The sequence below is a fragment of the Copidosoma floridanum genome, unplaced genomic scaffold (assembly GCF_036245765.1).
Source record: "Copidosoma floridanum isolate Cflo_tuat_1 unplaced genomic scaffold, Cflo_Japanese_pri ptg000013l, whole genome shotgun sequence".
Lineage (NCBI taxonomy): Eukaryota > Metazoa > Arthropoda > Insecta > Hymenoptera > Encyrtidae > Copidosoma > Copidosoma floridanum.
In genome coordinates this window covers 10,502,601-10,516,051 of record NW_028321890.1, presented here as the reverse complement: position 1 = coordinate 10,516,051, position 13,451 = coordinate 10,502,601, and the positions used below count along the sequence as shown (strand labels likewise).

The following is a 13,451-nucleotide window of genomic DNA, read 5'->3' as shown; positions in this document are numbered from 1 at the left end:
ATTTGGGGAACATAACACAAGAAGTGGAATACGAATTTTGCATAGTGCATGAAACTATTCTACCTATAATTTCTGGTCAGTTTTAAAGCTTGTATGATTAAAATAAAAGTATAATTTTTTATAATAACATGATAAAACAACAAGATTTTAAATTTTTGTTTTGTTGCAGAGCCGCTCGATCTATCAGCGCAAAATCCAATGCACCTAAGCTTTCTCGGTTTGGAGGATACAGATCAATAAGTGGGATGCAGTTTTTGGAGTATGCTTGATTGGGAAGAAAAGGATTTGAAAGCGATGAATTACATATGTAGTGTATTGACTGTGGATCAATTCGAATTGATAAATGAGGAAATAAGCTCGTATAAGATTATTAAACAATTAGATAATTTATACTTACAAGAATCAACAGCATCGCAAATATGTGTAAGAAATAAATTAGACAAAATCCAATTGAGTGACTTTGAAAAATATAGTGATTTTTTTAGTGAATTTGAAGATATTAATTGAATTAAAAAATGCTGGAGCAACGGTCAAGGTAAAAGAAAAGGTTAATTATTTACTAAGAACATTACCTCCCACGTTGGAACATATGCGTGATTTGTTTTGTACTGTAACGGACGATTAATACATGAACGCCATTTACGCTCACCTAGACTGCGCGAGGAAGAAAGGCTGGAGAGAGAGAGGGGTCGTCATAATGTAAACAAGAGAGAGAGAGATAGAGAGAGAGAGAGAGAGAGAGAAAGGAGAGACAAGCGTCTTGCGATAAATATTAGAGCGAAACGCTTTGGGCCATTGGGCCAGAAAAGATTAGGTATAAGTAGGTTACACACGTGCGTCTCTTGCCCGAAAAGCACATCAAGTCACTAAGGGACAGCCTCGCCACCGCCTTGTCAGCGCCTGCGAACAAGCAACTTGACAGCAAGATACCTGGCCAAGAATTCCTGTGGAAAGACAATCTGCTCGGCCAACAAGCGTAAACACGAGGCTACGAAAAGCCAGGTAAGCGCAGTGCGTGCCTGAAAATTGCGATATCTGCGTAATCTCTCTCTGTGCCCAGTTGAATTATTGCGTGCCATCAGCTCCGAGAAGAAAGCCTTCCCGGACCGTACGTGCCTCGCTATTAATGCGATCGAGCGAAAAACATACACACACACACACATATACACAGATGCATTTGTACCAGCGCAATTAATATAGTTTCCGTTCGTGTGATCCCTAAATGTTTGTGTCTTGCTTTGCGTGAGCCTTTCCCTGTACGAAGCTCTTCCGGTTACTCTTTATTTACAGATTTTATTTAGAGATCGTGACGTCCGAAAGGGAGTAGTAAGCCGAGTATCGGCCTCATCCTGCCGCCTCCGCGAGCTCGCGCGTAAACACCGAGAAGCGCAGTCCCGGTCAGAGTACTTCTCGCATTAATTAGTGGCTTTCAGAGCCGTAAGCAAGCATGGATACCTCGTCATAGTACAAACAGTTGAACATGTAAAAAACAAAATTAAAATGTACGAGATAAAAGATCAAATATACGAAAACAAATGTAAAAGTGAAAAAGAAAATAAATAAAAACTGTTATAAGTGTGGCGAATCAGGACATTTTCGAAATAAATATATCATAATAACTATAATCAACGACAAAACACATCAAGAGGATTGTGAACTGGTATTTCAAACATAAACAGAGGAAGAAGTAATCAACAGCAAGGAGATGGACGAGGTTAGTTCGACAACCAACAACAGCAAAACTTTGACACCAACAATAGAGGTCATGGCAGAGCACAACATTGATAACTACAACACTATCAAGATAACAGTGCTTATTATGGTAGAAGCGGTATCGAAAATTAAAGTACTAATAAAGACATTTTCTACATTGTTAGATAATAATGTAAGTATTAATAAGAATCAAAATATTACTGTTAAGTGACGACTTGTGTGGATAAATTAATATTTATTTTCTTAAATTCTATTTTACGTTTCTATTTTATATCATATTTATTCCCTCAATGATAAAATTTTAAGACTCTTCAAAGAGTCATACTTAACGAAAGTCGTCACCTAACAAAGCTGACTGTGTACTTTGTGGCTCTCGGAAGTGTCGAGTAACAACTGATGCGAGCCACTGAGCCTTAACACATAAAGACAGCGAGTACTAATTCTATAGCATATACGACAAATAAGTTTAACTAAAGCTTTGCGCAAGGTGCATTTCTTTGCACAGCGTTTTAGTTAGTAGCTTTCCACCACTCATTTAGTGTGGACCAATTGTTTTTTTACGTTTTTCTGTCAGAGATGCCACTAACCAGATAATTATACGTCACCCAATATTGTTCTCATCCTCCCACTACGGTATGTGTAACCTTGTCGAAGACCGTACTGCTTGCAGCCTAAATCGGGTGAGGGGGCTTTAAACTGACGGCATACTATCCCTTCTTACACTTCTCTTAAATCCTCCATCCTCTAATATCATCCCTGAAACACTCTTAATCATGGCCACTGTTGGATCTTTCCACTGGTTGGGGCTTCCACTGGACTCAGCTATCCACAGCCCTTCACCAGAGCAGGGGAGGAGGTGAGACTCGATGCGGTGACCGGGAAGACCCAAGTATCTCTACTGCTGATAAAGTCGTACGTCCTGGAACAAATAAATGTGGCGAAACTTTTAATTAAGGTGTCTGGCCATTGAAGGACGACATAGAGAGCCCTTGGCTCGTTCAATGGCGGTCGTTTCACTATGGCTTGCAGTTTGGGCTTAGCACGACTCAGAAGAACCTCACACCTATACTCATACAATACCCCATCACCTAGTTTGCTATTTCTGGGAACTCCTCAAAAATAGCCTCAAGCCGAGGGTAGAAGGCTCGCCGTGTTTGCCGTGCGGTGCGACCTGTGAGCGGTCAAAGGGAGGTCCTGAGCAGTAAGGCGATACCTAAGCTGCGTGCTAAAGTGACCCGAGCTGTCTTTGGCTCCTGCTGACTGCAAGACGGGAGACCAAATTCCTGACTAAGTCCGGTCAATTGGCTAACACTGGGGCGGGGGTGGGGTAGTCGCGCTGTTACTGCGGTCTCATTGGCTCGGCGGGGGCCTGTTGGGCTGGGCTGGTGTGGGAGCAGTGCAGTTCCTGCTCGGCTTTTGCGCTTTTTCGGCTTGGCGGATCCTTGTTTGGGCTTGTGGGATTGCTGGTATGGCGTTTCTGGTCCGCCTTGGCTGCGCGGCTTCTTCAGTGTGGTTAGTGCATTCTATTGCGTGACGTCTGCCGGAAACTCTCCTGAGTGGATCGCTTCTTTGTTGAGGCGTGAAGCTCAAGGGAGTGGAGGTGGGCTAGCGTGACAGGGCATGCTATATTCCGAGGTTACCCACCTAGTCCAAAGCCGCCTTTTAGGCATGTGTTGGGGGGAGAACGGCAGCCTCCACCGGGTGAGGGATCCAGATGGGTTGGTGGGAATCTCGGAATCAACTTTTACATTTCAGGTATTGACATGTCACACACAACCACGGAAGAGTTAGCAGGATCAAGTGGGCTGGGACTCGCCCACCAAGGTAAGCAGGTGAGCGTGGAGGACACTCTGTACGGTGTTTTGCTGAAAATTGTCTTAGTTCTCAGTGCATTGTGCAAAAAGTGTAACACCACACAGAGCGACATTAAGAACAACGTCCAAATTATCGCTAAGACGTTGAACAATCTTTACTGGGTAAGGGAAAAGCAACAGGAAAAAATTCCACAGCTTGAGCCAGTCGCAAAGACAAGAAAGGAAAAACGGACAAGGAACACCGTTGGGGAAACGCGTAGTCCAGTGGAATATGATAAAAACCCCCAAAATAATGCCGTAGTTGGAATTAAGACCCCTGTTTTTACCGATCAAACAGAGGCAAAAGATGAACCCTCAAATGGACCAGAAAGATGGACAGAGATAGTGAAGAGAAATCAAGGAAAAAAGGAAAAAAGGCTACATTTCAGACAGAGACCGAAATTAACGTCGGGGGTGGCTCAGGGCTCCGCGCTGGGTCCAGACCTCTGAAAGCTCGTGTACGGTGGGCTCCTGCGGTTAAAAATGCCCGACGGAGTAAAGCTGATGAGGTTCGCAGACAATATTGCCCTGGTCGTCCTAGCAAGATCTCGGGCCCAAGCTGAGCTCAGGATTCGGGGTGGCTGGGGGACCACGGCTTTGAGCTGGCTGGCCGCAAAACGGAAGTGGTTGTCCTCACTAGACGGTCACGAGTTCGGCTATCTGCAAGAGGCCTACGGTCAGGTACCTTGGAGTGTGGGTCGATTCTCGACTCACATTTGAGAAACGCATTAAGGAACCGTGGCACCTTGAAGGTAACAGGGGCTCTGTCGCGGCTGATGCCAAATATCGGTAGGCCACGAGACTTGAAAAGAAGGATTCTCGCGTCGGTGGCGAACTCCATCATGCTGTATGGTTCTGACGTCTGGGCGGATACGAGGGCGGTGGCATGGCTTCGAAATCTCCTAACTTCAGTGCAGCGGATCAGGGCCTTGCGGATCGCCTGTACGTATCGCACAGTATCTTCGGCCCCGGTGATGGTGTTCGTGAAAACCGTACCTATCGTCCTTTTGGCGCAGAAGTGCAGAGCCAGGTTTTTGGCAGATGAGACGGAGTCGGACGATGTCATAAGGGAAGAGAGCGTGCGACGCTGGTAGCAGGAGTGGGATGGTGCCACTGTGGGTAGGTGGACACACCGACTCATACCGATCCTGCATCCATGGCTTGAACATGGCCACGGCGAGATTAATTATTACATTATCCAGCTCCACTCAAGTCATGAACAGTTTAATGCATATCTTCACCACACGGCGTTAAGACCAACAGCTAGTTGCGATTACTGCCCTGGGGTGAATAATACAGCAGAGCACACTTTTTTTCAGTGTAAAAGGTGGCGCGAGCAGCGACAGCAGCTTGGGAGCCGTTTGGGTGAGGTCGTCATGCCTGAAAACTTCATCGGCGTCATGTTAAGGGGCGCCGATGCTTGGAGGGCTGTTGACGGTTTTGCCTGGATGGTTCTCAAGGAGAAAAGGAGGAACTAATTTCCTGACAAAATGGTGTGAGCTCGTGATGCTTTGAGTAATTCTACTTATCAGCAAGGGAAAGCACCAAGCATTTAAAGGCGCTTACAAAGAAGCGCTAGACACGGGCGCTGGTCCTCAGAGACCTCAAGTCCTTTACAGGACTCGAGAGGATTAGCACCTCTAGCAACTAGTGGCGAGCTGGCTCGCTAATGCTGTAAGACACGATGGTTGCCCTGGTGGCTTCACTCTGAGCTTACCGCTGCATCTAAGGTGTGCCTCAATGCATTTTCCCTCCCTGCACAAAAAAAAAATATTGATCTCATTAATATTGATAAGTTGACAGATAATTATTGATACGTGTAATAAAAGCTGAATAAACACATAAAAAATAAAAGTTTAGATTTAACAAAATAATAACAGGATATAGAAATAACCTTGTAAAGAGAGATTGAAAAGATACCTATAAGTCTCCACAGAAGAAAAAAAGAGTAAGTCGATTTAGAATACTTTAATAACTACACACACGTATTCTTTTTCTCTTTTATCATCTTTCATGTAGTAAATAGGCAAATAGTTAGACAATCTGCTAGTCCCACGGCCCGTCAGGGAGTGTGAGGCTTAAATCCGTAAACATCTAGTTTTTACTGAATGATAAAATGAAATAAAAACGATTAATTATTTAACAAAAATTGGTAGCAGAACGTGGTTAAATCTCTAATTACACAGACCTACAAATAATGGGGTCATGTCAGTTGTTGAAAAGTGAAGGGTTATTACCGAAGTAGTTTTTTGTGTAAAATCTGAATCCAGGGTTCGAATTGGTTAATCACGTCTATTTAAGTTAGTACGACCTGAACAGAGGCATGCAACACATGCAACACAGCGAGTGGGCACTACCAGTCAGAGAAGACTGGAGCCTGAAGAGCTCACACGGGCGCACAATACCGCATCTGTAAATTTTATAATGTTGAGAACGTTTGAGATCCAGTTTGGTGTGTGGAGTTTTAGCCCTACTATTGGCTCTCTCTCTCTCTCTCTCTCTCTAACTGAGACGGCTTGAGCTCCTTCCCAGCGAGCGTCTCGGCCTATTCCCTGGTTAGAAGCCAACCAGTACGTAACTTATCGCTTTGTCCGAGTTCGCCAGAGGTAGCATCGCCATGTTGTTCCTTTTTTGCCGTTGCCGGCTCAAGTGCTCAACGCAGCCACTCTCTCACTTGGCCTGAGTTCGCCAGCCTCAGTCCAGGCATCAGTATTCCTGCATAAGTAGTTTTTTGATTATAATTAAATCGGCGAGGTCGTGTTTCATATCAACTCATCGTCTTGAAGTCGTGTTTCATATTTAATCGTCGTCTTGAATTAAACGAACGAAGTCATGGCTCCTATCGACTTGTCTTGATTCAAGCGAACCTCCAATAGTTCAAGTTTAATTGGCTTAGATTTAATTTTTTAAGCTTTGCTTACTTTGAATGAGAATTGTACTCGCATTGTGGTTCTTTCCTCGCGCACAGCGACATTTTTCTTCTGCAATTGTGTATATATATACTTATATATTAAGGTTGTCCCTTATTTACCAATATCTTTTTTTTTACCGTGCCACCCCCTAAAAACCTTCTATTTGGTGAAAAAATGACCCCTGAATTTTTTCAGATTTTTAAAAAAATATTTAACCATGCCTATTTTGAAATAACGGTTTTTAGTTCACGTATGTGTATGATGCTTGATATAATATACTTTTTTAAATGAGTTTGCTTAAAATTGACCTTTAAAAATTTGGAAGACAAACATTTTTCATGTAAAATTTGTCGTAGAATCCGAATTTTCACTTATTTTCAACCTTAGAGTGCACCAGATAGCGTAAAAAGATCTTTTACGTCGTAAAACGACCTTTTTTTAAACGATTTTTCATAAAAAAGAGCCCTGTGAGCTCGTTTTCACTCTCGTAAATGAACGAAAATAGTATTCTTCAAGTAAAATTTATCATAGTTCTCAAATTTTCACTTATTTTAAACCTTCATTCACATCAAATAGCGTGAAAAGGTCTTTGATTTTGATAAACGGACGTTTTTCAATGATTTTTCGTATTAAAGCTCGATAAAACTTCCGTAAATAAATAAAAGCAGCGAGTTTACAGTGAAATTCAATGTAGAATCTAGTTTTCTACTTATTCCCAACCTACAGTTTGATTACATAGGGTGAAAAGGACTTCAACGGCCATTACCAGCCAGTTTACGATGATTTTGCAGAGAAAAGGGATTTGCAAGAGCTGGCAAGCTCAACAATGAATAAAAATTAATATATTGACGAAAAATTTTAATTTTCTTATATTTTGATCTAAATTTAATGTGAAACTTTTCCTATCCTCTCTTTAAATCCCGGCAAAGATGCGAGACGGTGACGCCCCAAGTAATCGAAGTGAGTTGTTAAAGATTGTATCCGGTATTAATTTACTTTTTTTTTTAATTTTAGAATAAATCTGATGCACTTGCAAGTACTCCGTTCGGTTCATCTTAATTAATGTAATAGCTATGGCTTTGCTTGTGTCTTAAATCACGTGTCAAAGGCCGGGATGTTAATGTAAGTGGAGTTTTAGTTGTAGAAGTTATACAAGTTATACAAGTTATATACGTTAAATAATTCAGCCTAGTAAACCTTGTCAGAAAACAAATACACGGAAGTTACTACTACTAATCTGTCACTTTTCTATTTGTACGAGGCTGACTTGTATAACTTACATAAGTTATAAGACTTCCAATACTAAACTTACATGAAGGCCGCGATCACATGGGCCAGGAATAGATTAAATCATAGAACGTGATTTGTTGTTTGAACGGGAAGGACCAATCGCATTCTATGCTCTATTCTATTCCTGGGCCAGGAATCCAGGCTTATGTGATCGCAGCCTAACATCCCTGGTCAAAGGATCACTTGTTGTCTGTTTTTTTTTCGTGATCGGATCCTTAGGCTCAACTGTCATATTACTTATAGAGTATCTCTATGATAGTACTATTGTAATGTCATGAAAGCTTGTTTGAAATTATGAAATAATAAGAAAAATACTAAAAAATGTATGTACCAAGTATCAATTTTAAAATTAAAAGCCATATTATTTGGATGATGATGTAATAATAACTTTTAATTTCTCACTATAAAGGTATGTTATATACTTTTTACTATATTTTTGTTCATTTCATCAATGAATATACCATTGACTGTATTTTTGAAAAATGAGAATTTTTGATAATTTCAATATCTTATTTATTCATAACGAACTTATAAAAAACAATTTTCAGGTCATTTTTTATAAAAATATCAAAAATGCCTTCCACTAGCAGATTGAATAATATTTTTTTGATTGGTGATGCTACAGATTATTGTTAATAAGCTACTAACAAAGAGGCAATTATTAAATATAAATATAAATAAAAATTAATAATTAGTAATAATAAATAAAATTAAATACAAATAAATATTATTAAAAGTTTATTTCTTCAATACAAGGAATGTAAATTTAACCATTAAGGATAGTGTAGCTTTAGCAGTCAAAGAAGCTCTGATTTTTTGGGAGAAAGCTAATATTCCAATCCAGAAGTTTAACAGATGCTGTCAGAAGTTAAGCAATTTATATGATGAGTATAGAAAGATTCAAAAAAATCTGATAGCACCAAGCAGTTTAGTTCTTGAAAATAATTTAAGTATGAAATTAGACATGTTATTCGATGTAGCCCATGGAGATGTTTTAGATAATATAAGTGATAAGTAGAAAGCATTTCTCCAAGATCAAAGATCAATAGAACCAAAATTATACATAGGAGATTTTATTCATGATATAAGTTTAGACACAGTTAAGGGTACAGTAAAGTTTTAGAATGAATTAATTTAGTTAATTATTTTAATTTCATTTCAAATAACATTACTTTTCAGATATTGTGAACAATGTAATCTCTCCTAGTCTTGAAGTGCCTTTTGATAATATGCCTGATAGTAATATACTTTCTGGTTTATAGCGAACAAACTCAAATCCTACGTAAGTTCTTGAAAAGTTGATTCTTGATGAGATGACTGATGAACATGGTAAAATATTTTTTGATAACATTTTTTATTCCAATATTTTTGTGGTACTTTTGTTTTTGAGGATGTATTACTTAAATATTTGTCTTTTTTTTCAACTTGTTATTCAAACAAAAAATTGAAAGCTAATTAATCTTTCAAATTCAAAGAGCTAATACAATTTTAAATATTGGAAAGTATCATTATTATTTATATTTTTCAAGGCTTGAAGTATGTACTAAATTTGAAAAATTAAATGATATATATTAAAATCGCATATTAACTACTTGAATTACACATAACTTGAAATCCCTATGTGAAAGCTAATACAATGAGTTATATACTTCTTACAATCAGATGATTTAGCTCAGAGCTTTCAACAATCTTCATTAGATTCATCAAGTGAACTAAATTCACAACAAAGCACAGCTTCAAAATTGATCTTGAAAGATCGTTATTACGAAAAAAATGGTGTTCGAGGTAGTATTGACATAATGACAGAAGATGTTGTAGCCGTTTGGGATGCTTGTAGAATATCATACAGACATTCTGTTTTATTGATTGGAATAATTGCGAATACTTTGGGTATTGATACTCAAATTCTAATTTTGAATAAAAGTTCATTTAATCGAGCTCGACTCGATGTTAGGCAAAAAAAAGCAGAGAAGTTGAAAGACGCATTCGATTCAAATTTAGAAGCAGCTGTTATTCACTGGGATGGAAAAATAATACCTGACGCTTGGACTCATAAAAAAGTTGACCACTTACCTATTCTTGTTACAAATGGTGAATCGGAAAAGATTTTGAATATACCAGCACTTCCTGATGGAAAAGGTTCTACACAAGCTAATGCTATTTATGAAACTTTGAATGATTGGGGTCTATTAGACAAAGTGAAGGCTTTATGCTGCGATACCACGAATGCAAATTTGGATAATTTAAATGGCGCTACAATTATTCTTTAGCATCTTCTCGACAGAAATTTGTTGTATCTACCTTGTCGACACCATATCTACGAAGTCATCTTGGCATCCATCTTTCAACTAAAATTGCCTGGAACTAAAGGTCCAGATGTTCCATTATTTAAAAGATTTCATGATCAGTGGCTCGATTTTGATCCAACAAAATATGATATTACTGATGAACTCAAAGATTCATCATTACTTTCACAAAAAAACGAAATAATTATTTTTCTTCAAAGCTGTTTGAGAGAGCATCAACCTAGAGATGATTCTAAGGAGCTGCTTGAACTATGTTTGATCTTCTTAGGAGAACCTCAATCATTCAAAATTCGTAAACCGGGACCATACCATCATGCTAGGTGAATGTCAAAAGCGATTTACTCGATAAAAATATTTTCATTTCGTAAAACCTTCGTAGTAAATGCTTCAAAATTGAAAAAATTATATGATGTCTGTATATTTATTATTTTCATCTATGTAAAAGCCTAGTTTTGAGCTCCGAATACGGTGCAAGCTCCGAAAAATGATTTGGAATTTATTAAAAAGCTCCATAATCATGCTGCAGTCGATCCGTTGGAATCTATTACTGCCTTACAAAAATCACGAGGCACTTATGGTATTTATATACGGAAGCAAGTGCCATTTCATTTTTCGATGATAATGTATCTTTTGGAATAAAAGTTCGAATGATTTTAGCATTAGAAAAAGATGTAGGGAATGATGATTTTATTTCGAAAAAATATATAATTGTGCAACATCAGTAACATGATACTGATGTAAATAGGAAATTTAGTTTATGAGATTTGAAATCTCGCGCTTTAGAATATTCTCTTACCTATAAGGGCCAATCATAAGCGTGCGCGCGTCTATTAATACACCAATAGACTCTGTTTATACTTACCTTTGTCCAGCAGCTTGCTGCTGCTGCGGTTATCGTCAGTCAGCCTCATACGCCCTTTTCAGTAAGTCACTTTGCGCTCGTGTTTATAATTTTCACGTGTATCGTTTTTATATAAGATTGCTGTAATTTAAAACGATTCACATTTTTCGATTGACACGTGATTTCTCCGTCAGACTCATAAATTAGTTTTTCTTTTTTTTTTATCTTGCAAGTAAGCAAGCATTATTATTTGTTAAAGTAATATTAAATAGAGAGATTGTTTTTTTATAATAAACGGCTAAAGTGTTTAAAAGTGTGTTGTGCATTTATTATTGTGTCCTTTTTTTTACATCCTTTTCACGCTCTCCCAAATCCGGCTTGTGATAAAAATTATGCAGTCCACTATCTTACTGAGTTCAATTTCGAACAATAATCCATTCTAATATGGATTTAGAAAATTTGAAAAATGTGGAATTAGATTACTTTATTAATTGGCAATCATTACGTTTTTTTGATAAATTTGATATAAATACAAACTTTTTGAAAACCGACTGTAAAAGAAATCGTAAAAAATTTAAGAGTCGTTAATGATGCAGCTGAAAGAGCAGTCCAACTGTCTCAAGATTATGTAACGTACGGTAGTATAGGTGAGACTCTAAGCTCCCTCTCCTCAAACCTCATAACGAGGGGTCCTAGGGCAATGGGAAGGGAAGAGCGAGCAAGGAGAGAGTCTATTCGGAGAGTACACGACGAGCCTTTATAGGGAACACACGCGCTATCTTACCTATGATTACGGTATTTTAAATAAAGGTCCTTGAAGTAATAAGCGTTGATCATTCTCGCGAAGCACCTCCTTACCACTATCTTCCCTACGTAACAATTATATGAATATCACAAAGAATGAAGATCAAAAATTATTTTTAATTCAAAATGTAAGAAAATTTCGTAGAGAATTTGATAATTTAAAAAAAGGAAGCAACAGTAAAAAAACTGAAAAAAATCAGAAAAAAATGAAATTTGACAAATGTTAAATTATAAAATTGTATTTTTAATATAAAAATTGTTCCTCCGTAATGATTATTCTTGTAGATTTACTCAGTGCCTCTTATTTTCTTTTTTGGTTTCCTTTTATCTAGTACTGAACAGTATTTTTTTTTTTTTTTTTTTTTTTTTTTTCATCAAAAGGTAAAAATATGATATCAGTGGAAATCGTTGATACTAATGCGAAGATCATAGTTACAATAAATTTTTTATTTTTCAAGTATTAAATTTTTTTTTAACACCAACAAATATTTTACCTGTTAATTACGAGCAACGTATACTACTTTTTATCCGTTTTTGAGCTTGCCAGCTCTTACAAATCCCTTTTCTCTGCAAAATCATTATAAACTGGCCAGTACTGGCTGTTGAAGACCTTTCAACACTATGTTATCAAACTGTAGGTTGGGAATAAGTAGAAAATTAGATTCTAAGTAGAATTTTACTGTAAACTCGCTGCTTTTATTTATTTACGGAAGTTTTATCGAGCTTTAATACGAAAAATCATTGAAAAACGTCCGTTTATCAAAATCAAAGACCTTTTCACGCTATTTGATGTGAATGAAGGTTTAAAATAAGTGAAAATTTGAGAACTATAATAAATTTTACTTGGAGAATACTATTTTTGTTCATTTACGAGAGTGAAAACGAGCTCACAGGGCTCTTTTATATGAAAAATCGTTTAAAAAAGGCCGTTTAACAATGTAAAAGACCTTTTTACGCTATCTAGTGCACTCTTAGGTTAAAAATAAGTAAAAATTCGGATTCTACGACAAATTTTACATGAAAAATGTGTGTAAAAAAAAAAATTGGTTAATAAGGGACATCCTAATATATATATATAGATAAATACATCACGATTTTTCATTGATTATAATTGTGATGTAAGTTATTTTTATTTCAATTTTGCCTTTTTTCGCTACTAATAGTTGATTTCTGACTCAACTAATAAATTAATTGTTGTATGGAAAGTTTACACAGAGTGCCATCTATATAATTCTAGTAGTACTTAAGTATATGACCGATGCTGCGCATCGGTCTACAAGTTAGTTGAATACAAGCTACCAGCCTGTACAGACGACAGATATCAACGACGGTAAGGATTTTTGTATGTAGAGGACAGCAAGGCTGTACAACAATAAATTCAGTTTTACTTTATAAATATAACCAACAGTGTGTTTTTTCCTTTTACCTAATTTTCTGTACCCTAGCACATAATAGTAATGAAGCGGTCTCGCGCAGTGGACACGGCTATGCTGACAGGTTATGGGCCCAGCACGCTTTCACTTCGCGGGACTGTCTTCTTTTCTCCTTCGCGAGTGTTTTTGTGCCAGGGATCTCGTGCTTCCGTCTTCTTTGTGTGAGCCCTGAAGTGAATTTGTTATAGTGAGCTCCTTTCTTTTTCATTCTTTGCTAAACATGAGTGCAAATGAGCAAAGCGAAAATCTCGAGTCCGAGGCCGAGGTTGTGGTCGACGGCCCGAGAGACGACGGTGAGA

At 37.7% G+C, this 13,451-nt stretch overlaps 1 protein-coding gene and 1 pseudogene across 3 annotated transcripts in view; one reads left to right on the top strand and one right to left on the bottom strand.

Moving 5' to 3' along the window:
* Positions 1 to 13,451, bottom strand: part of LOC106645899 (uncharacterized) — a 162,758-nt gene that overhangs the window by 36,153 nt on the left and 113,154 nt on the right. The window lies entirely within an intron of this gene.
* LOC149374830 (uncharacterized) lies at positions 7,408 to 10,398 on the top strand (annotated as a pseudogene).